At 48.3% G+C, this 25,009-nt stretch overlaps 1 long non-coding RNA gene across 1 annotated transcript; it reads left to right on the top strand.

The window, feature by feature from the left end:
- Positions 1–4,731: 4,731 nt before the first annotated feature.
- On the top strand, positions 4,732–11,751 carry LOC133260310 (uncharacterized). Its single transcript, XR_009740741.1, has 3 exons — positions 4,732–6,659; positions 7,651–9,264; positions 10,935–11,751. It is a non-coding gene; the product is annotated as an uncharacterized LOC133260310 (long non-coding RNA).
- Positions 11,752–25,009: the final 13,258 nt, after the last annotated feature.

The following is a 25,009-nucleotide window of genomic DNA, read 5'->3' as shown; positions in this document are numbered from 1 at the left end:
TTGGCAAAAAAAATTCAGAAGGTCTTATGGAAAAACCCAAATGAACGTTTTGGCCAACCCATACAATGTAGTATTATAGTCGACCTGCCTTGGTTGCCCTGAACCTTTGAATGCCTTTGGGATGGGTTAGTTTAGACTCCCAAATCTTCGTGGCTTTAAAATAATACAATTTATTTCTCATTAGTGCTGTGTGTCCATCAGGGGACATCTGGGGGGCTGGGGTCCGAGTCACTCTAGGACTTGGGCTGATAGAGAAGCCACCGTTTGCCAGCGACCCTGGTGGAGGGCGGTGAAAAAACAGGTACATCTTACACAGATCACAGTAAGACATTACCCAGAAGCACTCTGGCCTCTTTTCCTGTTCCAGTGGCCAGAGCAAGTCGCATGGGCATGACCGTTTCCAAGGGGGCAAGTAAGTAAGTATTACCATGTGACCAGGAGAGAGAACCACCATTTATGTGAGCATGTATGTGCCAATGACCGTCATCATATACTTTCCTGCTTTTAGATAATTTTCTAGTTTCTGAATCCTACTTTTCTTTTACCCCCGGGAGGCGTGGCTCCCAGGCTCAATGGCTGTGGCACACAGGCTTGGTTGCTCTGGGGTCTTTGGGATCTTCCAGGATCAGGAATTGAACCCACGTCTCCTGCATTGTCAGGTGGATTCTTTACCACTGAACCACCAGATAATTCTACTTTTCCAGGATAGAAGTTAGAAATTCACTGTGATGGACAGAGTACTGGTCACCCAAAGAGGTCCATGTCCTCCTACCCAGGGCCTGTGAATATATATGAAAGAATTTTGCAGATATGACTACATAAAGGATCTTGAGATGGGGAGGTGACCTAGGATTATCTAGGTGGCCCAACATCAGCACAAGGACCCTTACAGGGAAAGAGGGAGGCGGGAGAAGCAGAGCCAGGGAAGCAGACATGAGGATGGGCACAGGCTTGCAGTGACTGATGCAGACAGCCTTGGGTCCAAGAATGCCTGCAGCTCTCAGGGCTGGGGATGGAGGCTTGTACTGGGGGAGGGTCTGTAGGGTTAGGGTTAGGGTAATGACGTGAGCTGGTCTCTGTAAGAAGGCTGAATTGGGGTGTGAGATAATATAGTCACTTTGTTTTTAATGTTCACATTCAATCATTTTCTTCTGTTCACCTTACCTAAGACTTGTATCGATTATTCAGCCATTAACACTACCTACCACCTACCTTTACCACCTACTTCCCTTGTGGCTCAGATGGTAAAAGCATCTGCCTACAAAGCCGGAGACCCGGGTTCGATCCCTGGGTTGGAAAGATCTCCTGGAGAAGGAAAAGGCAGCCCACTCCAGTGTTCTTGCCTGGGAATTCCCACAGACAGAGTAACCTGGCGGGTTACAGTCCATAGGGTTGCAAAGAGTTGAACACAACCGAGCGACTGAGCAGCAGCATAACGTATGAGAGATTGGCACTGATATGCTGGCCTCTGATTCACAGCACAGTGCAGAGGTCATCGGAACTGGTGCTGCCCCTGTTTGATGGACACTGCAGTCTCCTCTATGTAGCACACATGCACAGAATTCCAGCAGGATAGAGCAGTGGGCATTCCCCTCTCCCCCACCATGGATCTTCCTGCTGACGGTATCTATGGGATCCAGGCCGACATGGGCTGGCTCAGCTGGTGGGACTCGTTTACTGTGGATCTGGCTGCAGCTTGAGCTCAGACGTAGGTCCTGGGCTGAAGGAACAGAAGCTCCCCCAGGTCACAGTAGACCACCAGAGCACAGAAGCAAGTCCACTGGAAACCCAGTTGCGTTTCACATCTCTGCTCCTATCCTGGTGAGTGGTTAAGCCAAAGCTAGGGTGCGCAAGTGGGGAGAGATGCAGAGACTGTTACTGGGGTGTGAAGAATTGGACCTAATTCAATCTGTCACAACAGAGAAGGAAACGTAGGTTTGGGAAAATTAGGGTTGTTTTCCTGGATTTCATAGGACTTATGTCTTGAGTCAAGGCTCCCTCTCCATTCATTACTCTCCACTGTCACCGAGGCAGAGCTCATGAAAAGCTCCAGCAGGTAGCCTTCTGGGCGCGAATGTCTCATTTTGCTCTGACCTTGTCTTTCTTTTTCTGGAGGTTCGTCTGTTTTCAAACCACAGTGTTTCAACAACTCAGCTCACCATTTATCCCTCTGGGGAACTCTCTCTTTCCGATCAATTCCACCCCCGTTTCTGGGATGACACGTCTCTCTCCAGATCTTTGTCTACTCATCTGTAAAGAGAGCCAGTTCTCCCTGAACGCAGTGGACTCGGACTCTTTCTGGCAGCAGTTCGCAGGCGACTCCAGTCCCTCCTCTGTGCAGAGCTCCCTTGGCGCTGTCAGAAACACAAACCGTGTCTCAGGCACATTCGGAGCAGGGGACTGTCCACAGAGAGAAACTGGTTCAGCTTTGGGAGCCCTGGGTTGCTCGGGCCCTGCATGAAGCATTGTGTGGTAGGGGTGGCCCTATAAAGTGCAGGCTTTCTCCTGGTCTGGGGTCCAGAGTTGCTGAAGACTCTGTATGGTGTTAGGCAAGGCGAAGAGATTTGGTAAGTGGGTGGGGGGTGGCATTTTGAGTATCACTGTTACTGGATTTAGTTCATTTCAATAACACTTGTTGAGCCCTAGCAATGCTCCAGGGCTTCCCTGGTGGCTCAATGGTAAAGAATCTGCCTGAGATGCAGGAGACACATGAGACGTGGTTTCAATCCCTGGGTGGGGAAGATCCTCTGGAGGAGGAAATAGCAAGCCACTCCTGTATTCTTGCCTGAAAGATTCTATGGACAGAGGAGCCTGGTGGGCTATAGTCTGTGGGGTTGCAAAGAGTCGGATACAACTGAGTGACTGCACACACACACACAGAACAATGCACATTGGGAACTAAGCTACAGACATGCCCAGACACATACAGAGCCGGCCTCGTGAGGCTTAAGTCCAGCAGGAGAGATGAGGGTATTAAATACACAGCTACGTTCTCTGCTTCAAGCTTGGCAAAGCCCCTGCAAACGATGACAGAAGTGTTGGGGTTATTCTTAACAGCTTTTGGGCTTTGTCTGAAAAGGGCACGTCCCTTTTTCCCATCTTGCTGTGAACAATGAATGGCTGTGTTGTATGGGAACATTTAGTGCCAGCTCCTTGCATTTCCAGAAGGAGAAGGAAAGTCCTACTTTCCAAGAGGGAAAGGTTTGGGAGGAGCACTGTTGATGTTTTTTCCTCTATGCCTGTGACCCGCTAATTTCTCTGCACAGAAGGAAAGGTGATTCTGACTCAATGAATGAATTTGGAGGTAGGAGCTGGGTAGGAAGCGGAGTTCGTGATGAGTTGTAGGGACTCCAGGGAGAATTAGAGCCCGTTGGGACCTGAAGTTCAAGAAAGGGAAGTGACCCGGCCTCCTCTGTCCTTGTGTGTGGCAGAGACTAGAGGTCTGGATGCAAAGGAAGGAGAGGCTGGTAGCTGGGGACAGTTGGCGGCTGTGGTGATGATGGAGAGACGGTGGGTGGACATGGACCAGCCAGAGTCGAGGAGATGCAGAGACTCTGAGCAGTGATGAGCAGGAACTCAGATATGGTCCAGCCAGGGCCTGAGGGGGGCAGGCTGGAGTGGAGGTTCCATGGCTCAGGGGAACATCTGGAGCATCTGTGGCTTTGAGAGGGGGCCAAGGTCACTCATTTGTGCAGCTGGAGTAGTCATGACCCCGGCCGTGGCTTCTTCCCGAGCAGCTGTGAACACACAGGAAGACTCTAGCACAGAATTTACAAAATGGAGGTCTTCGGGCTGAATCTAGCTTCTCCATGTGTTTCATTGAACCCAGGTAAAACTGAAAGCTGTGAGTTAGCTGAAGGAAACAAGTGCAGGATTATAAGTAGAAATCTGGATTTTGATTTATTTTCTTAAAAAGCAAAGACTGGGGCATCCCTGGATCCCATTCCTGATTGGCCATCATCTTCTGGAGCTGAGTGAGGGTCCCTCCTTTTCACTGGGACCCCCCCAGTTTGCCATAGTCCCCATGGGTCTGTCAGTTTTGCAGACTCACTCAGCTTCTCTTCCAGGTCATCTGCCTGATCCTCGGTCATTTGGTTTTACAGCCCCATGTTGCACCTGAGATGCTGGGTTTAGCCTCTCCTGGGTTAGAGATCCTCTTGATATTTTAATGTAAGTTAAAGACCTCTCCAGAGAGACACACCTTGCACTTGAAACTTTTGCATAAAATTAGAGGTGGTTTCCAGAACCCCTAAAGCTGCTGAGAACCTGCTTCCTAGGTTGAAGCACCCTGCTTTGAAAAAATGGATCCTGCAGTCTCTGAAACCTCAGAAGCACTTTACAGTTTACAAAGCACACCTCCTTTCCCGGGAGAGTGTGCAGTGTCCTCAATCTAGCTTCCCAGGGCCCCTCCTTCCACTCGCTTGCTTTATACCCCTTGTAGGCAGGTGTAGGGGTCCCCCAGCCTCCTTTACAGATGAAGAGTGGGGTCCAGGGATTCTGAGTGATGCCTGCAGAGCCGTGCAGCTGGGAGCTGGAGGGGCTGGCACTCAGCTCCCCTCACCATTCCTGCTTTGGTCTCCCTTTCCTTCCCACTACCTTCCATTTGCCAATCGGTTATAAATAGCTCAAAGAAGATTTTATTTCCAGCTTCGAAGTGACATGTGCTGTCAGCAACACCACAAAACACTTCATTGATGTTTTTAAGGGGGGTAGGGAAGAGGAAATAAAATTGCTTATTTGCCCAAAGCAATGTTCAGTGAAGTGAAATCCATTGACTCCCTGTGGGACTCTCTGCTTCTCCCAAGTGAATGGATTCTCAAATTTGGAACACAGGTGGCCTTCAGGTTGGATGGACATAGCCCGCCTCTCTGATTAATTCGGTGGATGCCGCGCTCCAAGGAGGCCCGGGAGTCGGAAATTCCCCCCTCCCCACCACCTACTTCCTGCCTGGGGAAAACCGCAGGGAGAGGGGAGTGAAGGGGAGGCAGCTCCTAACAGCGATGGGGGCCTTGCTTGGAAGGGGTAAGCAGCGGTTTTTCTGTCTTGCTGCATGTCAGGGTGAAGGCTGGCGGGAGAAAGTGTTCCTCTGAGTCTTCTCAGCACAAGAAGAAATCGCAGCCAAACCTGTGCAATCAAAGAGAAGGGTCTGTGTGAGACGGTGGGGTGACGCTAGGTGATTTTTGATGATATGGCAGGGAATCCAGGAATAAGCAACACGGCTGAGCACCGACATAGAAAAGGGAAAAGGAGTAGCCCAGTATTGTTATTGTGCTGAATATGTTAGCTGCTCAGTTGTTTTCTGACTCTTTGCAGCTCCATGGACTGTAGCCCACCAGGCTCCTCTGTCCATGGAATTCTCCAGGCAAGAATGCTGGAGTGGGTTGCTATTCCTTTCTCCAGTGGATCTTCCCAACCCAGGGATTGACCCTGGGTCTCTCGCATTGCAGGTGGATTTTTTTACCATCTGAGCCACCAGCGACCAACCCAGTATCATGAATGGGTTGGCCAAAAAGTGCTTTTGGGTTTTTCTGATGCGATATGTAAGGAGCTCTGAGACATAAGGCCTGGTGCAGAAAGCTGGCAAATGAAGAAGGATGTTTGGGTCTCAAGAACCAAAAAAGCTCTTCCTTGGCCTGAACTAGGGGAAATAGCCAGGAGTCATCCGGTGCTTTACATAGTATGCAGCCCTCGACCTGCCGCTTCAAGACTATGAGATGAAAATCACTCCTGCTGCACGCATTTGGTGGCTGAGAGAATCCGGATGTGAGAGCCTCCCTTGTTTACTTGAGGCCACACAGCTGTGGTGCGTGGCGGAGCCTAGCAGTTTGGCCCCAGAGTTTATCTCTTTAACCTCTTTGCTTTCTTGCCTCAGCAAGCTGAGCTTGAAATAGAGAAAGCTCCCATCCCTGGAGGAAAAGAAACCCGGGAGAGAGAAAGAGGCAGAGAGAGGCTGTGGGTTGCAGTGTTTGGCTCCAAGTGGGCTCAGGTCGCCTGTCTGAGAAAGAGAGACCAACTGCTAGAAAGAGGAAGCAGTGATGAGAGCCCTGCTGAGAGCTGACCCTGGCTCTGACCCCTCTGGACTCTCTAAAAGCAGAGAAATGAGAGCTGATTTATGTCCTGACCCTATAACACTACTCTGAAAGCAGGTGGTGACCTTATTTATCTTATTCACGGCTGTGTCCCCACTGGTTTCTCTCGGGTGCTCAGAAAAGCCTTGTGGAATTAACGTGGAAAGTGACTGGCCTGGTGTCAGACACCATCATTTAAACTTAGGTCTCTTTGCCCTGAGATGAAGCTGGATGTTCTCATTTCCCTGCATTCCGGAAAGGGAGGATGAATGGAATTTAGGTTCTCGTGTCTGGGTGGAGCAGCACGCTGGGAAACAGCCCTGCTGCACCCATCAAGGCTGGGGGAGAAGCTCACAGCATTTACTATTCAATTCAACTCAGTGTGCATCTCTTTGGCTTTGATCGTGTACCCAGCATTGTATCTGGTGTCCCAATAACACTAAAGGAACAGAAGACAGGCATCATCTCAGCCTTTGGGAAGCTTCTCCTACAGACATGGAGATAAAGTGAACATCTCAAAGCATCTTACTCTTTCTCTTCCAGTGTGAAATGAGGAGCTTGTTTTTATCACATGTAACCTCTTACTACATGGTAAGCGCCCCTCAAAGATAAGACTTTAGGTGCAGTTAATTTATTAGGGATGTGGTCCGTGGTCCCAGGAAGCACTGGCATGGGAGTGGGAAGGGCCCTGGGGAGGAAGGAAAGTCACAAAAAGTGTTTTCACTGGGGACCTCTGAGAGATGGTTTCAGACACACCCCAGAACCGTCTCTCTGCAGATCAAGGAGACTGGGGTCTTCATCTGCTGTCTCCCTCCCTGGTTGGTCCTTGATAACTCCTGGACACTGAGTCCCTGGCACGTCTAGACTTCCTCTTGGCCAGAGCACATCCTTAGGTAGAGAGATGAAGGGAACACGGGGTGGGTGCATGGGGACAGTTAACAGGACGCCCCCCGGTAGACTGAGGGGATTGCAAGCAGGGACCATTTAGACAGGAATAGTTAGCTCTAGGTCCCGAGCGTCTGATGCACAGACTCCTGCATAGAGAGTGCTCAGCGTGTATCCATGGATGAACTCAAAACCACCCATGTAAGCGGGAATGAGAGATGAAAGACAAAAGCAAAGTGGCAGCATTTTGGTATGCTAAGAGCCCTAATGTGCTTTGTTAAACGACCCCAAACTTTTAGGGTACCAGAGGGGGCAGCCTATTTGGAAGCCTCACAGCTGGGGTTCCTGTTGGATATTCACCCATGGCTGGTTTGGCCACATCAGTGACTGTGAAACCAGCTTCCACCTGACAGGTGCTTGATTTAATAACCACCCCCCTACCTCCACCCCGGCCCAGCCTCGTATCAGCCCTGACATGCCCAGGGAATAAGACGGCAAATTAGAGAGATGGAAACTCCACTTCACTGCAAGCCAAGATTTAGATGGTCCTCGTAGCCCCTTATTTATGAAGTTTGGGTTTCCCTTTCACCTTTCAGTGAGATTGGGATGGCTTGCTGGCCCTAAATAGTAATGAATTTGGGGCTGTGTTCTGCCTCCTGGCATGAAGTGCTTAATGAATGTTCCCATCTTTCTACAGGGAAATCTCTCTCTCTGCTAATTGCTGTCATCATCCATCAAGATCACCAACAGAGCAGCATTCCAGCCAGAGAGGCCTTGGGGCCCAGGTGAGCTCCAGGACCAGGAAGCCAGGGGCCCATATGGGGCTGCACCTGCTGGGCATCTCCATCAGGAGGCGCCAAGGAGACACACGCAGTCGGAGTCCGGACCAGCCTCTCAGGCTGTGTACCTTGGAGTCATTGGCCCTGGGACTACCAAGCCACCTACCTTGGGGACCTGGGGGTGGCGGAGCTATGTGGTGCAGGATGCCTTCAACATTTTAATCAGACCAGCCCCCCTTTATCTCTTTTATACCTCAAATCAGATTTTGTCAAAGAAGTCCTACTAATTTGAAAAGAAAGATTTGAAAACCACAGATCTAGTCCAACTATTAGCTTTAACAGGTGAACTGACACAGTCTGGAGGCCAGGCGAGGAGTGTGCTACAGGTCAAAGAGAAAGTCAGGTTCAGACCTGGGACACGAGCCCAGGTCTGATTGCAAAGACAGCATTTCTGGGTTTTTATTTGTTTTTAATTCTCTACTTTCCACCTCCATCTGTTTTATACATTAATGAATGTGCAAGAACCCGCCCCGAGTGTCTACCTTGGAGGCTGTAAGAGAGAAAGAGTAGGGGGGATTGAGCATCCAGAGGGCAGGGAAGGTCACACATGCTGGCACTGGTTGGGAACCTCACAGACTTACTCTTATTCATGGATTTATTTTATTATTGGAGCATGATTGCTTTACAAAATTGTGTTAGTTTCTGCTGTACAAAGAAGTGAATCAGTAGTATGCATATATACATTCTCCTCCCTCTTGGACTTTCCTCCCCCCATCCCACCCCTCTAGGTCATCACAGAGCACTGAGCTGAGCTCCCTGTGTTACGACAGCTTCCCACCAGCTCTCTGTTTTACACACGGTAATGTATGTATGTCAGTGCTATTCTCTTAATTCATCCCACCCTCTCCTTTTCATTCCTTTGTATGTAGGTCCACACAGAAGTCTACAGTGCCATAAATGCATTCAAGACATGGACATTGCTAGGATGATAATGCAAAGATGCGGTATATTATATATAAAAAAAGATACGTTATATTCATAGTTACCCAGAGGTGAAAAACAGTTTTTGTATAAGCAAGTACATCTCTCGCCAAAGAATACTCAAGACACCTTTTACTTGATAAATGTGTATTTTGTGAAGTTTTTCAGAGTCAGCGTATTAGAACTAGATGGATCCTATCTAAGCCTTATCTTAAAGATGGAGAACCTAAGCTATGCTGCTAATAAAGATCAATGCCGGAACACCAAAAGAAAAAAAGAAGAAGATCATGCTGTCTGGCCACCACTGCCCATCCTTCTAGAATGCCCATGAGGTGACCCAGCACCCAAATGGCATCAGTTAGAAGCAGTTAGGTTGGGAATCCTTGCTGCGTCCGCTTCTATACTTTCTTCATTTCCTATTTCAATGGACGATGCTTCCTGCTTCCATCAAAGGGAACTCACACTTGTGGTCTTCATTACAGGTTCATCTTCTACTGGGATGATTTATGCTCTAAAATCTCCCACCTTTACCATGGACCCAGTAGCTTCAGGTATTTGCCTCTGCTCTCATCATAGGGTCTTGTCTTCAATGTCCATTGACCTCATCATCACCCACTCTGATTTCTGCTACTACCATTTGGGCTGAATATGACCCCCAGCCACTCCACTACAGCCACTGCTTTGTCAGGTCATCATCAACTTCCAAGCTGGTGAGTTCCAGGGCCTCTTCCATGTCATCAAGTCTATTTTCCAGTCACGTGGCCGGTCCCTTTGGCTTCTTGAAGCCAAAGTTTTGCCAGCTGGTTTTGGCTTTTCTCCCACCGCTCTCTCCAGCGCCCACTCCCGCCTCCCAGCCTGTCTTCACAAAGTCTTCTCTGCTGCTCTGGGTCCAAATGTTGGATCAGCTGTGGGTCCCCTTTTCTTCTTTACCTGCACACTCTCCTTAGGTGACCTCAGCCACTTCCGTGGCTTTAAATACCTTCTTCATGATAATGACTTCCAATTTTCCAATTCCAACTCCAGCACTAACACCCTAAAGCTGCAGACTCATATATCCTGCTAACTTGACATTTCCACTTAGGTGACTAATGGGTATCTCAATACATTAAAAAAAAAAAAAAAAAAGGCTTAATTTTCTCACCTTACCGCCAAAGTTGTTCCTCCCTTACTGTTCACCATCTTGGTAAATGTCACCACTTTTTCCCCAGTGGTTCAAACTCAAGCCTGGGAACCATCTTTAATTCATCTAAGCATTTCACCCGAACATTCAGCCCATAAGTGAGCCTTGTGGGGGCTCTTCTTAAGAGAGACTCTGGATCTGTTCACCTCTCTCCATCTCCCTTGCTGCTCTGAGTGCCCCCAACTCCACCATTTCTTCCTTTAGCATTAGTAACAGTCTCCTAACTGTTCTCTGTGCTACCTGTATTGCTTCTTAGAATTTTGTCTTTATATAGAACACTGAGTGTTCTTTGAAAATTGTAAATCAGATCTCATCACTTATCTACCCAAGGACCTTCAAAAATTCCCGCTTGCATTTAAATTTAAACTATTTGCCATGCCTAGCAAGTTGTTATGTGAGCTGGCCCCATCTAGTTTTTTTTTCTTTTTTTGTAGGCAAAGGAGTTCATTTTATTTTTTAATATTTATTTTTTTGGCTGTACCAGGTCTTAGCTGCAGCTTGCAGGATCTTTTTTGCAGCTGAAGAATGCTGGATCTTTGGTTGTGGCATTCAGACACTTAGTTGTGGCGTGTGGGATCTAGTTCCTTGACCAGGGATTGAACCTGGCCCCCATGCATTGGGAGCTAAGTGTCTTAGCCACTGGACTGCCAGGGAAATCTCCCTCCAATCCCCTAATCCTACCTTTGACCTCATCTCATACTGCACTTGACTTCTCTGAGTATATTTGCCCCCTCTGGTGTTTTTCCTTCCTTCTCTTCTTCCTCTCCTTCCTTTCCTTCCCTCCTTCTTTCCTTTCCTCTTCCCTCCCTCCTCTAAACATCAAGTCCATTTCTTCCTGACAGCCTGTGTTGATTTTCTCTTGCCCTGTAATAAATGGGCACAGGCTTATACATTAGCACATATAGTTGGCTGCTCTCTTCTTCTCAATTTGTCATGGGGTGTCAGCCATCTCGGGGGTGTGGGGTGGGGAACAGGGGACAGCTTAACAAAAGGACCTGAGAGGGAGCAGAATAAAGCCATCCAGACCCTTTTTCCTTGCAGCAGAAGTCACATTCCATGACTAATCAGGAGCCGGAAGTCCTGAGGCTGCAGAGGACAAAAGGAAATATAAATGTTACGTAAGGATAATAGCACCGATCTGAAAGCTCCGTGGTGAGGAGTCGCTTTTACCCTGTAATTGGCACCAGGCTGTGTCAGTGCCGGGGGCAGGGAGTCACTTTGGAGGGCCTGATGGAGGAGGGACGTGATGGCCCTGGGGGTCCTTGCATGTGGGTCAGTCTGCAACAGGACACAGGGCCGACTTTTGCTGCCGGCAGAGCTTCATGTTGCCTGCCTGCCGGACAAGAGATAGCATGGATGTGAGGAGGGGGTGGGGAGGGTGACCGGCCCCCACCTGGTGCCCTCTGTGGTCAGGTCACCCAGTTCTCAGCACCAGTCACGCTGGACGACTGGCAGTCTTGCGATAAGACCAGCTTTTGCTGACCACTGATCTGGAAAATATTTTTTCTTCCCTTCTCTGCGGATAAGGCCCATGGATTCTTTCAGCCTCAACCCAGATAATATATCTTTCAGAAAGCGTTCTCTGATTTCTCTCCTCCAGATTTGGAGAAGCATCTCTGTACACCCCCTCAGCCTCCAGAGCTTCCTTCTCTCTTGTGAAAACTTTCAGTTTTGGAGCTGAAAACAAAAAGTGCACTCAGAAGAGATCTGCAGAGTCGGGCCACACAGACAGACCCTGGTCTCCTCTGGGTGGGTCAGAAAATTGAGAAGGAGATACACGCTTTACTCCCCTTATAGGTGTGAGGTGCAAAATGTTGAATAAATGTAAAGAAACACAGACCTAGATGGTGGGGAAGAATGTTGGAGTCATGGCTCTCTTGTTTCTGCTTCTGCACATGTACCCGGGCAAAGTGATTAATCTGAGTCACAGTTCCTCATCTATAAAGTGAGGACAAACACGTGTACCTGCCTGGGCTGCTGTGAGCATTAAATCAGATTAAGAGCTGTGTAAAATGATGTTTAAACTTTGGGTGTCCCTGTTTTCTAAATAGAGGACATCCTGTGATGCTGCTGACTGTTTCTGGGGGAGCTTCTGGGTGAAGGGATGTATCCTGATTTGCTGTTTAGTTGCTCAATCGTGTCTGACTCCTTGCCAACCCATGGACTGTAGCCTGCCAGGCTCCTGTGTCCATGGGATTCTCCAGGCAAGAACACTGGAGAGGTTGCCATTTCCTTCTCTAGTCCTGATTTGGGGGAGACTCAAACGCAGTCCATGGGGTCGCTAAGAGTCAGGCACAACTGAGTGACTTCACTTTCACTTTTCACTTTCATGCATTGGAGAAGGAAATGGCAACCCACTTCAGTATTCTTGCCTGGAGAATCCCAGGGACAGAGGAGCCTGGTGGGCTGCCATCTCTGGGGTCGCACAGAGTCGGACATGACTGAAGCGACTTAGTAGCAGTAGCAGCAAGCAAGCACAGGGTAGTGGTGAAAAGAGATGTAGAACAGCTCCTGTGTTCCAGAGGCTATTATTTTGTTGCATTGTCTCGATAATCCTACGGTTATTACTGCTTCCATTTTGTAGATTTTGTTACTGTGGCTTAACGTGTTCTGGGTGTGTTCCCTCTTCTCCTGGGACTGAACAGGCTGGACTGGTTCCATGGGTCCCTTGCCTTTTGGCTTCTGGTTGGGTGTGTTGGTGAGGAGGCACAGGGCAGTGGGAGGTGGGAAGAGAGGAAGCTTCTATTGTTTTTGCTGCAGTCGGCTGCATCCCTCTCCTGAAGGCTGCATCCCTCTACTGAAGGCTGCATCCCTCTATTGAAGGCTGCATCCCTCTACCGAAGGCTGCAACTCCTGTCCATGCAGAGGCTCTTTCCTTCCACTCATCAGACTTTGGGCTGCTCAGGGTTGCTTCCTGTTATTGGTCCGTTAGCTTTTCTCAAATCCTGCCCTTCCTTTCTGAATAGTTCTCTGCTAAACTCCACCACCAGTTCTCATTCTGAGTGGCTACTTGTTCCCTGCCAGGATGTAGAAACCAAGTAACTGGCCCAAGGTCACATGTCTAGAAGTGATGGGGCCGGAATTGAAGTTCAGTCTCACTTGAAGCTCTTTCCATGACATTGTGGGACTCGTGTCTGTGCTCTGCTGGACAGCCATCAGAGGACTGATTAGCCAGAGAAGGCTGCCATCCCCAAGGGTCTCCTATTCTTGTCTGCATCTGACATGCTCTTAGGTGAAATCAGAGCGGGAAAAGTTGTCGTTTAGGGGAAAACAGAGAGAGCCTCAGTGGGACCGTGTGACAGATGGCCTGCCACTCAGAGCCCGTCGTGTGTTGTCTGTTAAGTCCACTCCATCCTCAGAAGGCTGCTGAGTGCTGAGATGGGCATTCCCAGGGGTGTACCCAGGGTCGGCCTGATGTGCGCATCATCTGTTGCAATAGACAGAGGACCCTCACAACCAGCTGATCTTTACAGTGATAGCCCTGCAGTCAGTGCAGGACACCCCCTGCCCACCTTGCCTCCCCCTGCCCACCTTGCCTCCCTACCTCCGCTGGCTGTCCTGGGCTGAGGTATTACCAACAGGCAGAGCTCTGGCTGAGGGAGCTCGGCCTGAGCAGGAAAGCACAGGGAAGGACAGGAGGGGCTGTGCTAAGCATCTGCTGGGCACTCTTGGGGCTCCTGCCCAAGGTCTCTTGGAGGTTCAGGACCCCCAGGGGCAGGCAGAACAGATCAGGAAAGCCCCAGAGGAAGAATAGGGGCCTCGGTGCCTATGTGAACAGATGCCTTTGCGCTTCAGGGACGATTCCCTGGAGACACAGAGGAGAACAGGGATATTAAGGGCTTTGGGGGAAGCTACCACCACCTGGCAATATTGGCGAAAATATATCTAGTTTTCTCAGGACAGTTTTTCTTCCCACTTTGAAAGAAACTGGCTTTGATATAAAGCATAAAGTGAGTTTATGTGTATGCACAGGGAGGAGATGCAGAGAGGCAGGGGGAGGGGAAAATGGATGGAGAAAGTGGAGATGCTGAGACTGGGAAAGCACAGAGGGAGAGACAGGAAGCTGACTGCCCCATCAGGGATGCAGAAGATTCTGTGCTGGGAGCCTGAGGATTTGTGCTGAGCTGAGTGCCCTGAGATCCGGGCTGATGGTCCATGGGGCAGGGGGAAGCCTCGTAGAGGGGCAGGTAAGCCCAGCTCAAGGCGAATTCACTGCTCTCAGCCTCTCCTTTCAATTTATTGAAAGAAAGGGAGAACCTAGAAGATCTGAGTATTGACAAGATTACCTTCATGCTAAAACAAAAATTGATTTGTGAATTTAATTTCTTTAAGCAGTTCAGCAAGTGTTATAATGCAAAATTATTTTTTAAAGACGCTTATTCTTTTACTGGGTTTCAGCCCATGAAACTGAAGTAGGAAATGGCAACTTACTCCAATATTCTTGCCTGAAGAATTCCATAACAGAGGAATCTGGTGGGCTACAATCCATGGGGTCGCAAAGAGCTGGACATGACTGAGCACACACACACACACACAGCACAGCACAGGATTCACTCGAAAAGCACAGGACTCACACATGACAAGGCAGAGTCAGGTGTCACATGCCACCTTGTCGGCCCCTGCGTGAGGAGCCACCCAGGGGACTAGACCCAGCCTGAAGCCCGGTGCTGCCACGCAGGCCAGGTGACTTTGAGCTAGTTGCTCAGCTTCTCTTAACTCTCTTTGTCCCAGACACTGGGCATCATATGTGGACACGTTGGGGTGCTGCTGTGAGGAAGGGTTGAGATGGCACCTCAAACGCAAGGGGGGCTCGGGACAGACAGGACACAGATCTGTGTCCCACCTTCTTTGAGGCAGTGCTCAGAGGTGTGGTGCTCCACCTGTGATCGGAGAGGGTGCTCTGTGGATCCTTTTGTCTAGGAGGGAAGGTTTGAGGAGTACAAGCTTTGGGGGTGAAGGCAGTGAGGCTGGAAAAGAAGGGCCTGGTAGGAGCTGGTGACACCTTGCATTTTTCTCCTGACTGGCGCTACGCACAGGGCACTGGACCCAGTTATCCCGAAAGCCTGAGCACCCCCGGGCGCATCCCAGGCGTAGGGGTCAATGGATGTCCTTTCTGTTCCTCCTGTTTGAGTCAAGTCTGCGCTTTGTGCAACCGGAGTTCTTATCATTTAGAAATGATGAGAGACCAGGAGAGGGTGTGAGATGTCTCTGTGATGAGGGGAACACACGGGGTGAGGGACTGGATGATCTGGAATGCGCATGAGAGAACCTGTGGAGGAATGGTAGAGAGAGGAAGTGCTTCTGGGAAGTTGGAGTGGGTTTCCAATCTTCTTTAGCCCTAGCTGGGGTTCTTTGAGGAAGCCATTGTGAGAGCAGAGCCTCAGTGTCCTCATTAGTCTGATGGAGGCAATATTGAAAAACGCATACAGTCTGAGGGTCAGAGGGGATACTATGCGTTTCGGCCTCCACACTGCCGTGCCCGTCCGCAGGCTAGCACGGACTCGCAGGGCTTCTGGCCACTGTGATTTGCCTCCATGTGATATTTGTTGGTTTCATTTTGTTTTCCTCAATTGTCAGAATGGTGACTAACACTTTACACACTGTGGTTTTACTCACCTCCAAGTTGTATAATCCAAGTTATCCTTGTTTTCCTTCAGTGCATCTTCCTCTGGGTTCAGGTGGCTGCCGTGTTTGGAAAGTGGCCAGGGAGATGTGGAACTCATGTTTTGAAATCATTTTATCTCCTCGCAACTTTGTGCACATTTAACTCTGTTTAATTATTTCAACAACGCTTTGAGGCTGGGGTTGCCATTTCCAGTTTTAGACGGGAAACTGAGTTTCTGCGAGGTTCATTGGCTAGCTTTGGGTCATGCAGCTGGCAAGCGGTGGAGCCTCAACGCAAAGCCAGAATGGCAGCGTAGTGAAGCCCAACCTCCCAGCTGGGAGTGAGGGTGGGTGGGGTTGGCTCCACCTGTGGCTTCAGGCAAGGAGAGGCCCTGACCTGGGGTGGTGCTGGGGGAGCTGGGAGTGAGACGCTGGGTCTCTCTCTTCCCCCACCAGCATCCTTGGGCTGGTGTCTCGATGCCATGTTTGCGTGGACCTTCCTCCTCCTTCCTCACCTCCACCCATCTCTCTCCTGCGCCTTCCCTGAGGTGGTGGCACTGGCCCCATCTCCGGCTAATTAAGACTTCCTTTTCTTGATTTCAACACCGGCAAAGCCACCTCCTCTTCCTCCCACCTCTCCGAGGGCTCCTCAGAAGCAGTTGAGCTGACAGCTCAGAAGAGAAGGCAGCTCAAACAGCAGCAGACTTTCTGCACCAGCTCCCTGAGGGAGCCTGGAGCAGGGGAGCCGTCTCTTCCTGTGGGAACTCCAAACACTCCCAGTTGTGTTCTGTTTTTAAAGAAAAGGGTTTAAACAAGCCCCCCCACATCCTCTTATTAATGGAATAAAATTATAAGTGGATATACTTCCCTGGGGGGATATGTTGGTGGAGTCTTTCCTGCACTACTCATATTGGTATCATTTTTCTAGACTGGGAAACTGCCTCTCTCTAATTATACATATATATATATGTATATAAATATATCTAACATATATATGATTAAATGGAAAAATGAAAATGTTAGTCACTCAGTCATATCTCTTTGTGACCCCATGGACTGTAGCCCGCCAGGCTCCTCTGTCCATGGAATTCTTCAGGCAACAACACTGGAGTGGGTAACCATTCCCTTCTCCAGGAGATCTTTCTGACCCAGGGACTGAACCAGATCTCCTGCTTTGCAGGTAGATTCTTTACCGTCTGAGGCACCAGGGAAGCCCATGTGTGTGTGTGTGCACGTGTGTGTGTGTGTGTGTGTGTGTAGTATCACCAACTACGCACTGGGCATTGTGCCAGATATTAGGGTCATGAAGGTGAATAAGATTCAATTCCTGCCTTTAAGGAGGTCATGGCTCATGGCGGGTGACATGAGAGACAGTAGGTAAATGGGAACTTGTAGTGAAGGATGTAGGTTGATTAAAAAATTTTTAATTGAGGTGAAAAAGACGTAACACACACCTTATCATCTAAACCATTTTAGAGTGTACAGTGCAGCAGTCTTACATATATTCACGTGGTTGCATAGTGATGCTCTAGAACTTTTTCATCTTGCAACACTGCAACTCTACCTGTTAAATTATGACTTCTCAGAGCCCTCTTCCCCCAGTCCCTGGCAACCACCATTCTAACGTCTGAGTCTATGGGTTTGACTCCTTTAGAAACCTTGTCAAAGTGGAATCAACAGTATTTGTCCTTTTTATTTGACTTGTTTCACTTGCTATAATTCAAAATTCACCCATGTTGTAGCACAAGACAGGATTTCCTTCCTTTTTAAGGATGAACAATATCCCACCAAATGTATATACCAGTTTTTCATTCATCCATCCATCCTTCCATCCAGAAATAGAAACTATTTTTATCTTCATTTTTCAGATGAGGGCCCTGACTCAGGCAGAAGATAAGAATAAATCAAAAATAATTTGCCCAAAGGAAGTGGCTGGATTTGAACCCATGAGGACAGGTTTTATGTTCATTTTGTCTACCCTGATTTTCCTGGAGCTATGTAGAAAAATATATGGCACATATAAATAATCTGACAAATATCAGATAGTTAATTGAAGATCAAGGTAAAACCTAATCAGATTTAGGGCTGGTGGGTGTAGCACGCAAAGGACTTTTGGGGTCCAGGGGAGCTCCTCCTTGCCTGGTGATGAAGGTGTTCGCAGTGCCATCCGTTGAGGCAGAGTAGTAGAAGGAAGGAGAAATCTGAGGGGCAGATAAGGAACTCACTGTTAGACATTTTGATTTAAAGATGTCTGTGGACCACCTGTGTGGAGACGTTCAGCAAATTATTGAGTAAATAAAGAAAAATGAGGTACAGTTTTCTCCCTTCAGGATGCTCACAGAAGTATCAGAAAGATAATCAGAATTCAGTGCACAATAAAGCTGGGAAGAGAAGAGGAGGAAGGATGAGAGCAGGTAGAACAAGCCTCGTCTTTTGTATAATCTTTTATCATCCGAACTCGACGCTCTTTCACGGTGTTGGGAAAGAAGTGGAGTCATCGATCAGACTTGGGGAAGTTATTCTGGTCTTGACACTTAAGCAGCGGGGTGTCTGGAAGTGAATCTATTCTGGTTAATAGTTCTTCCCAATTGTTCTCCCAATTAGGTGATGTTTCAGCTCTCTGTCATCCTGGATTTTCCTATATTTTTTGAAATGAAGCCTGTTTATAATAAGCTGCTTTCCTTAGTTCACCTCCCTCCTAGTTGATGTCCACGTGATTTTGGAGGTCAGGTGTCCAGTTAAGATGGATACAAGGGTCGACCTGAGGTGTGCATTGAGATGCCTTTGTGCCTCAGTGGTCTTTTAGGGTCCCATGGTTAGGCAATAGGTGTCGCAAGAAATTTCGAGTTCCTAAGAGAAGAAAGGCCTTTGAGGATAAACACTTCTGAAATGAGGGTGAAGACTGCGGTGGAGTGTTTATTGCTTCTATCATTTCTGACCATATTCTCCTCCATCCTTGTCCAGGGAGGTAGGTTTCTATGATGGAGATTCTGAAAGTGGGTGAGGATGCGGGGTGGTTACAATCATTTGGTTAACATGGACTATTCCTGAGAACTAGGCTTGCGGGAGTCATATTTCTGCCTTTTTTTGGTCCCTTACCTCTAGAAAGATCGAAAATTCTCCCAAATTACCCCAAATACTGATGAGTATTTACCTTCCTGCATCATCCTTAGAATCTGAGGCAAATGCAGTCATAGGGGATAACACTTCCACCACTGTACACAGTTCCCATTTTGGTCGCTTTGCAAACTTGTGGATCTCAACTGCTGTTTATCTCATTTTATTGAGAAAGAAATTGGATATTCACAGTGATAAGACTTCTCCAAGATGATACCACTGGTAGAGGCAGAATCAGAACTGGTTTCTAGATTTCTTGATTCTTGGTCCAAAGCTTGTTGCTCTCACACCCTAGTGCTGGGGATAGGGGGGTGGGGGTCATTGACAAAGCCCTGCCTCCCCTTCATGTCTTCATCTTTCTCCTTCCTTGACTTTAGTGGCTTATTAAGCTGAGTAGACAGGGCAAGTGTCTGACACTCAGTGCGGTGCTTGAAAATCATAGGGATCTCTTCCCATGAACTCACAAAAATCCACTTGACGTGAAGATGAGCCTGACATGTGGGTGGGTGACATGATCACACCTGACAAGGCACATTTGGCTGATGCCCTGATAAGCAAGTGGGAAGGCGGCAAAGAGACTGCTGCAAAGGAAGACAGAAGACCCAAGCCCCGGGCTTGCTTCTTCCTCCTTGTAACTCTATTTGTGAGCCAGGGGACTTCCATGGGGATCAGTGTCCTCGTCTATCAATTAGGAAAGGCACCCTGCCTGCCCCTGTAAGGCGGGAAGAACCGGGTGATCTGTCAGCCTCCATACAACTCCAAAGCAGTGCTGTAATTATCCCAGTGCACTTGAACCTGAAGCCTGATATATAATTGCTTCTCTCTCTCTATGAAATATGATGAGACACTTGCTCGTTTCTTTCCCCCGCTAGGGAACAGCCGTTATCTTAGGGGGCATTTGGTTTGGTTTTTAATCACGCACAGGTGTTGTAAGATTCCGGCAGAATAGTACCTCTTTAGGTGCCCCTTCACAACCTCTGCATGTAGAGACGAAGATAAGATTATTTACACCCCATTCCATTATTCACAGCCTCTTGGAATGTAGCATTAAATAATTCAGAGACCATACAAGCTTGGGGATTGATGGTGAGGCTGATGGTTTTTGCAGATACAGCAGGCAGCAGCTGTAGAAAAGTCCAGCTTCTGGTGCAAATGCACGTGAGGACAATTACCGGGTAACCACATACTTGTCAGGACCTTGGAGTGATGCCTTCTAGCTCGTCTAAAAATGACTCCAGATCAGAGAGGGTGGAGAGCCTTGTCTCTGGTACGAAATGCCCACCATTCAGCCACCTTCTCATCTGAAACTCCTTGAGGGCCTTAGAATTACACCCCTCCACCCCAACCCGGCATAGATCCAGCCCCACAGTAAGTGCTTGATGAATTTTGAAACAGTAAACGGTCTTCATTTCTCAGCTGCCTGTTGTCTCTGCTACGACAGATTCAGAGCAAGTAAAGCCATTGGGTATTGGGAGACTGTGTCCCAGTTCTGCTTACTAGCCTGGTGATTTTATAAACAATAGGGGCTATAGAGAAAGAAGAGGTAGTGGTTTAGTTGCTGACTCATGTCTGACTCTTGTGATCCCATGGATTGTAGCCTGCCAGCCTCCTCTGTCCTCTGCCAGGGCATTTTCCAGGCAAGAATACTGGCGTGGGTTGCCATTTCCTTCTCCAGGGGATCTTCCTGACCCAGGGATCAAACCTGGGTCTCCTGCATGGCAGGAAAATTCTTTACCAACTGAGTCACCAGGGAAGCCCTGAGATAAGAGGAGAGAGAGGACATGGAAACTGAACCGGGAGAAGTTGAGAGCTGGGAGGATGCAAAGAGGGTAGAGCTTCAAGTGGAAAGTGTGGTGGGTGTGACATCAAGCAGCGTGGCATTTGAGGAGAAAGAGTCTTGGGAAGCAACCACCGGGTCTGACCTCATAAATGAAGCTTCTTTCTGTGGAACTACACCAAGGCAGGCACGTGGGCAGCAGGCTGGTTCAGACCCAGTTGGCCACTTAGATGTCTGGCCTCTTGCTCCCGGCAATTGGCTCCTGAGTTCCCAGCCCGAACCGCTGAGTTTTAGACCAACGAGATGGCTTCTGATACCTACTCCTGGCCCTGCCTACCGCGCTCAGACAGGCCAACTCTCCTCTGGACCCCAGAGTTCTGGTCCAGTCTCTGCTGACCTCTGAATTGGCTCTTGATTTCAGAGCTGCCAGCAGCTCTGGATAGGAGGAACTGTTTCCTTGTCAGCCTCCTAGCCCCACGGAATCTTCCACAGACAGGATGGTTTCAGGGTTCAGATGAACATTTCTGGTGACCTCTCAAAGGGAAATTGAGGCAAATCCTTAGTGTGCTAGATGTGAAGTAATTAGAAGCACAACAATCAGCAAGCTTAGGTTGCAAGTGGAAGACATTTGGTGAAGGAGCAGGGTCCCAGATGACACGCGGGAGTTGTCAGAACTCTCCTCGCAGGGAAACAGGACCGCAGCCCTGATGGCTGTGTGTGGGCAGTGGTCAGGGCAGGCCTGTGCTTTCCTGCAGCCATAAGGAATTCGAGCATCATGGCTAGGATCAAGAGGTGAGACATAAAGGAGCGGTTTGGAGGTACAAACACCTAGGAATTGGGCTGAGGGGCTAGAAGTGGGTTCTGTCATTAGCAACAGGTAGGACTGAGCTGTGATGGAGGCATTTAGAAAAAGGTGGAAGGAAAGACCCTCTGAGGCTGGTTCGGCAGAGAGAGGGACTTTTCAGAGAGTGTTGCTGCCTTGCTGGAATGGGAGGAGGGGGATGGGGAACACGTTTGGACAGGTAGGACCTGAAGTTGTGGGTTGAGGGACTGGGCTGAGACAAAAGAAGGAAAATCTTTTCCTGGCACAATCTCAGAGAGCAAGTTCTCTGGAGATAAGAGTGATTTTGGGATCAGGAAAGGATTGACTATGTGGGGTCACTTGGCGATATGGGATCATGAAGAAGCTGGGGAGCTAACATCGCTCACCTGGATTCGCACATCAGTGGAGTTCCTGTGAGGCTTCAGGCACTTGCCATCAGCTCTTTTCCTCCTCAGAACAACACTATGCTGTGGGGAAGGCATTGCTCATCCCCATTTTGGAGAAGAAGTCATGGAGGTTCAGAGAGGTTAATTTACATCCCCAGCTGCAAGTGACTGAGATGGGATTCTAATCTCAGCCTTTCTGTTTATGATGACCATGACCTTTCTATTTTGTCTGTGGTAAGGCAAGTGGGCACATCGAGATCATGATTTATGATAAACCCCATTTAAGAACATGGTCTAGCTTCTGAACAATAAGAATCATGACAGTTATAAGCGCATTCATCAGTTCTGGCTTTCCACTGCTTGCCATTTACTGTTTCACCAGATTCTGATCTTTATACCATTAATTACCACAGGATGTTTGGTGTGGATACTACTGTCCTGTTAGGTGAAAATAAAATTGATCAGAGAGGCCCAGGACCCCCTGGGAAGTCAGTCCCCTGGTTGTGGCTGGAAACAAATTTCTTCCATATTTTCATTCAGGCCTCTTTGGTCCTCATCCTGCTTCATGTACATTGTTGGGTTTCCTATGCAAACAAGGGACTGATTGAAAGAGTGACTCAGTGATGGTGTGTGACCTGATGTCTCTCCCAGCTCAGGCCTTGCAGTGCAAGGCGGGTGCTGTCATCTGCCTGCATGGGCCCAGAAGACAGGAATGACAACAGGTAGAAGGCCTACTATGTCAGATCTAGAACAGACGTTATCTCATTTAGTTCTCAAAAAAAAAAAGGAAACAAATGTGAGAGGTAGATCTTGCTAATAGACCTATTTAAAAATATTTAGTTTTTTATTTTGCTACATCAGCTCTTAGTTGTGGCTCTTGGGACCTTTAGTCTTGGGCTCTGGAGCACAGGGGCTCAGCAGTTGCAGAGCGCTCTGTGGCATGTGGGATCTTAGTTCCCCAACCAGGGATCAAACTCCTGTCTCCTGCACTGGCAGGTGGATTCTTAACCACTGGACCACCAGGGATGCCCTAGACCCAGTTTACAGGTGAGGAAAAGTGTGTCCTGTGAACGGTGGCACCTGATCTTGTCTGAATCTAAAGCCTCTTCTCTTTCCATGGCCTCCTGATTCTGAGCAGGCTCCTTCCAAATGCTCCCAGGCACTGGACGGGGGTCTGCTTTCAATCATCTGGATGAGAATTGAACTACCACCCTCCTGGTTCTCAGAATCCTGCTTCCTCTGACTGAATGCTTATCAAATTGATCGTAATGGTTGATTTCATTGCTTTTCCTTCCTGCTAGATTGTAGATTCTATGAGGCAGGAAGTTCATTTTGCTGACCATGAATTCCATGTGTCTGGTGCATTACCGGTCCCCAGTAAATATGCATTGAATGGATAAATCCCATTTACAGCTAGGGGATCTCCACTCCCAGGATGGTAATAAAAAGCAAAGTTGGGATTCAAATCCATTCTCTGCTTCTGAGTTGGCTCACGTTTCACTTTTTAGAGATTTAGAGATGGGTGGTGGTGGTGGTGGTGTGTGTGTGGCGGGGGAGGATGAAGCCAAGGTGGGGAATAAATAATTAAATTAAAACGTCTCAGGGAGACTTTATCAGTTCGTGTGTGAAGGCGTCTCTCCTATGCTGACGAGGGGAATTTCCACCAGTGCTGCTGTGCAGGTGGATGTGCAATTCCCAGCCTGTGTGCAGGAGAGGGGAAGCCAGTGATGTGAAACATCACAGCCACTGGTGCTATCTGACACCTGTTTGCCTAAATGCCTGCTCTCCATAGATAGTAGGCTGCACGAGTTTGTTGGAAACTGGTCATCTTGGGCCACACTGGAGTTGGGAAAGCCAGAACGCCAGAGATCCAGATCTAGCCCCTGATTCAAAAGTTGCCTTGTATTGCCTGGACTTTTGTGGTTAGTTATTAACCACCCACCTCACATGGGTGGCAGGTGCATGCCTTGGACTAAATCCTGTCTCTCCTGCTTTATGACCCAGGTTAGGTAACTAATAGCCTTCTGATTGGACTCTGGTTGGCAAGTTGGGGATAGGAAGGATACCCTCTGTAAAGTTCTGATAGGAAAATTAAATTAAATGATAAACGCAGAGTACTCACCCAAGTGCTTGGCTCTTTCCAAGACCTGACTTCAAGGGCTTTGGGATATTTTTAAGGTTCAGATGAAATAATGAATTGAAAACACTTTGCAGAAATTCATAGGTGCTGCAGCTCACCCTGTGCATCAGAGGGCCTGTCATCAATTACACAGGCCCACCCCCATCCCCAGAGGATTTTTGTAAGTATAACCATACTTTACTTGCCTTCTTTGCTCATAATGACAACCTACTACCTTGCCTCTTTGGGAAACTCCTGCTCATCCTTCGACGCCCGTAAATGCCACCTCTTCTGTGCAGCCTTCCGTGGTTTCCCAGGTGCTGCTAGTTGCTCAGTCCTCTGCTTCCACAGAGCTTGGTATAGATGTTCAGACTCATACGTGTTGTATTTTCCTATAAAGAGCTGGTTTGGTGTCAGCTTCTCTACCCCTTGACTCTAAGTTCAGAGGACACAGCTACTTGTATATGTATGTATGTGCACGCTCAGCGGTGTCCAACTGTGTGCTGCCCCATTGACTGTAGCCTGCCAGGCTCCCTTGTTCATGGAATTTCCCAGGCAAGAATACTGGGGCAGGTTGCCATTTCCTACTCCAGGCGATCCTCCTGACCCAGGGATTGAACCGGAGTCTCTTGCATCTCCTGCATTGGCAGGCAGATTTTTTACCACTAGCACCATCTGGGATGCCCTCAGGTGGCTCCTTGAGGTCTTATCAGTTAGCCCTGCTCAAGTCTGGAGCCCACACAGGGGCTGGCACATGGCCGGTCTGAAATCTACCCATCCACGCTGTCTTGAACTGAAGGTCTGGTGATTCACAGGAGACAAGAAATCATTTGGGAAATTCGAAAAGGGTTATCAGATCCTTTGCAAGCCTTGATACAGAAATAACTGGGCTATGTATAGAGATTTAAATTACTGGCTTTCTTCAGTTTTTTAGAAAACCTTTTAATAATCGAAGAAAAGTCACCAGCGGGTTGTGTGGATGTATGCAATTTTTTTTCCTCCAAGAATTTGTTTTCTGCCTCATTAATAGAAACTGTCTCACACAAGGCAAGAAGAATCTATTCCTCTCATTTGTTACGAAGGACAGTTAAGAAATGACTGTGCTTTATTTTTTCATGGGTGCGGAGTAGATAATTGCTTAAAGCTGAATTTTGGACCGCTAATAATCCAGTTAGGGTCTGGGGCATGATTGTTTCTGTGTAACCTGAGGCCTTTTACTCTCTGTGGTTCTGACTTTCGAAGCTGGTTATCTTGGCAACAGCGTGTCTTTCTGGGGGAGAAAGAAGGGCA

The sequence above is a fragment of the Bos javanicus genome, chromosome 14, assembly GCF_032452875.1.
Source record: "Bos javanicus breed banteng chromosome 14, ARS-OSU_banteng_1.0, whole genome shotgun sequence".
Taxonomy (NCBI): Eukaryota; Metazoa; Chordata; class Mammalia; order Artiodactyla; family Bovidae; genus Bos; species Bos javanicus.
Note: the sequence above shows the minus strand (reverse complement) of the source record. Positions and strands in the feature narration are given on the sequence as shown.